Source organism: Pteropus alecto, unplaced genomic scaffold (genome assembly GCF_000325575.1).
Source record: "Pteropus alecto unplaced genomic scaffold, ASM32557v1 scaffold555, whole genome shotgun sequence".
In the NCBI taxonomy this organism is placed as follows: Eukaryota; Metazoa; Chordata; class Mammalia; order Chiroptera; family Pteropodidae; genus Pteropus; species Pteropus alecto.
In genome coordinates, this window is record NW_006436809.1 from 643,701 (window position 1) to 646,966 (window position 3,266).

A 3,266-nucleotide genomic window follows, 5' to 3' on the forward strand; every position below is an offset into this window, starting at 1 on the left:
TCTCTGATCATAATGCTTTGAAGCTGGAGATCAACTGTAAAAAGAAAGAGGGAAGAACCACAAATACATGGAGATTAAACAACATGCTACTGAAGAATAACTGAGTCAGAGAAGAAATAATAAGAGAACTCAAGAGATACATAGAAATAAATAATGGTATTATAACATATCAAAATTTGGGGGGCCCAGCAAAAGCTGTCATAGTAGGAAAGTTCATATCATTACAGGCCTATCTCAAAAAACAAGAACGAGCCCAAATAAACAATCTAATGCTTCATCTTAAAAAACTAGAAAAAGAAGAACAAATAAAGCCTAAAATCATCAGAAGAAAAGAAATAATCAAAATTAGAGCAGAATTAAATGAAATTGAATACAAAAAAAAAAGAGAAAAATTAATGCAATAAAGAGCTGGTTCTTTGAGAAGGTTAATAAAATTGACAAACCCCTGGCTAGACTCACTAAAGAAAAAAGAGAAAGGACACGAATAAACAAAATCAGGGATGAAAGAGAAGAAATTACGATAGACATCGCTGAAATACAAAGGATCATACAAGAATACAATCAAAAAGCATGTAACATCAAATTTAATAACCTAGAAGAAATGGACAAGTACTAAGAAAGATACAACTTTCCTAGATGGAATCCAGAAATATCGGAAAATCTAAATAGTCCGATCAGTAGTATGGAAATTGAAACGATCAAAACTCTACCAAAAAGTAAAAGTTCAAGACCAGATGGCTTCACCAGTGAATTCTACCAAACATTCAAATAATATTTAATACCTATTCTCAAACTCTTTCAAAAAAATTGACAAGGAGGCAATGCTTCCTAACTAATTTTATGAGACCAATTTTACCCTAATACCAAAACCTGGTAGAGATAACACAAAAAAAGAAAACTACAGACCAATATCTCTCATGAACACAGATACAAAAATCCTAAATAAGATACTAGTGAACTGAATACAGTAATATTTTTAAAACATTATACACCACTACCAAGTGGGCTTCATCTCAGGGGCACAGGGATGGTTCAACATTGCAAATCGATTAATGTGATACACCACATAGACAAATTAAAAAATAAGAATCATATGATCAAGTCTATGGCCATGCCACCCTGAACAATCTCGGTCCTGTCTGATCTCGGAAGCTAAGCAGGGTCAGGCCTGGTTAGTACTTGGATGGGAGACCATCTAGGAAGACCAGGTGCTGTAAGCGTAAAAAAAAAAAAAGAATAATATGATCATATCAATAGATGCAGAAAAAGCCTTTGACAAGATACAGCATCCATTTATGATCAAAACACTTAACAAAATCAGTATAGAAGGGAAGCATGTTAACATAACAAAGGCCATATATGACAAACCCTCAGCTAACTTTACATTTAATGGTGAAAAACTAAAAATCTTTCCTCCAAGATCGGGAACAAGACAAGGCTGTGCACTATCACCACTGTTATTCAATATAATGTTGGAGGTCCTGGTGAGTGAAATCAGGCAAGAGAAAGATGTAAAAGACATCCAAACAGGAAAGGAAGAAATTAAACTGTCACTATTATCGGATGACTTGATTCTCTCTATAGAAAACCCTAAAGACCTCACAAGAACACTACTAGAAACAATAAGCAAATATAGTAAAGGTTCTGGATGAAAAATCAATGTTCAAAAATCCATATAGTGTTCCTATACTCTAATAATGAATTGTCAGAACAAGAAATGGAAAAATATTTTATTTTTTGCAATTGCAACAAAAAGAATAAAATACCTAGGAATAAATCTAACAAAACCAGTGAAAGACCTATATGATGAAAACTATAAGACCCTATTAAAAGAAATTGAAGCAGATACAAAGATATAGAAATATATTCCATGTTTTTAGAAGAATCAACATAGTTAAAATGACCTTATTGTCTAAAGCATTCATTATACAGAATTAATGCAGTCCCCATCAAAATCTCATCAGCATTCTTGAAAGAAATAGAACTAAATCATCAGGTTTGTATGGAAGCGCAAAAGACCCGAATCATCAAAAACATCCTGAGAAAAAAGAATAAGGCTGGAGGCATCACCCTGCTTGACTTTAAATTATACCACAAAGTGACAATAATGAAAACAGTATGGTATGGGCAGAAAAACAGGCACACGGACTAGTGGAAGAGAATCAAGAGTCCAGAAATAAATCCATGTTTACGTGGGCAAATAACTTTCAACATAAGAGCCAAAAAAGTACAGTGAATAAAAGAAAGCCTCTTCAATAAATGGTGCTGGGAAAATTGGAAAGCCACCTGCAAAAGAATGAAATTAAATAGTTGCCTATCGCCACACACCAAAATTAACTCAAAATGGATAAGAAACCATCAACAAGATAAAGAAGAACCCCTCTGAATGGGAAAATATATTTGCAAGCAACGCCTCCAATCAGGGCCTAATATCCAAAATATACAAAGAAATCATACAACTCAATAACAACATAAAAACGAATGATCCAATCAAAAAATGGGCAGAGGACCTGAGCAGACACTTCTGCCTAGAGGACATACAAATGGCCAACAAATATTTGAAAAGATTCTCAACATCTCTAGCTATTAGGAGAGTCTTTTTGACTAAAAAGACTAAAGACTAAAGCCTTTGTAATTTACACCATTTTGACTTCTATCTGAATATAGCTTGATTTAACATTTTAGTTCTCCTGCCTCCTCCCTATGTTATTCCTACACAAACAAGAATTATTTGGGCCACCAGTTCTCTTGGGAGATGAAGGAAGTTAGAGGATCTTCTAGGACTATTAGAAAATGTAAATCAAAACCACAATGAGATATCATCTCATACCTGTTAGAATAGCTGTTGTCAACAGGACAAGTAATAACAAATGTTGAAAAGGATGCAGAGGAAAAGGAATCCTCATACACTCTTGCAAATTGATACAGCCACTATTGAAAACATTATGGAGGTTCCTCAAAAAACTAAGAATTGATCTACCATATGATCCAGCAATCCCTCTACTGGGTATTCACTCCAAAGACTTGAAAAACCATATCCAGAAAGATATTTGCCCACCAATGTTCATAGCAGCATTGTTCACAGTGGCCAGGACATGGAAGAAACTGAAGTGTCCTACGATAGATGATTGGCTAAAGAAGCTGTGGTACATATATACAATGGAATATTACTGAGCCATAAGAGGAGATGAAATACTGCCATTTGCGACAACATGGACAGAACTAGAGATAATCATGCTAAGCGAAGTAAGCCAGACATAAACAGA

The 3,266-nt window shown here is 34.4% G+C and overlaps 1 pseudogene; it reads left to right on the forward strand.

Annotated features, from left to right (window-relative positions):
• Positions 1-1,101: 1,101 nt before the first annotated feature.
• LOC112481234 lies at positions 1,102-1,220 on the forward strand (annotated as a pseudogene).
• The last annotated feature ends 2,046 nt before the right edge of the window (positions 1,221-3,266 follow it).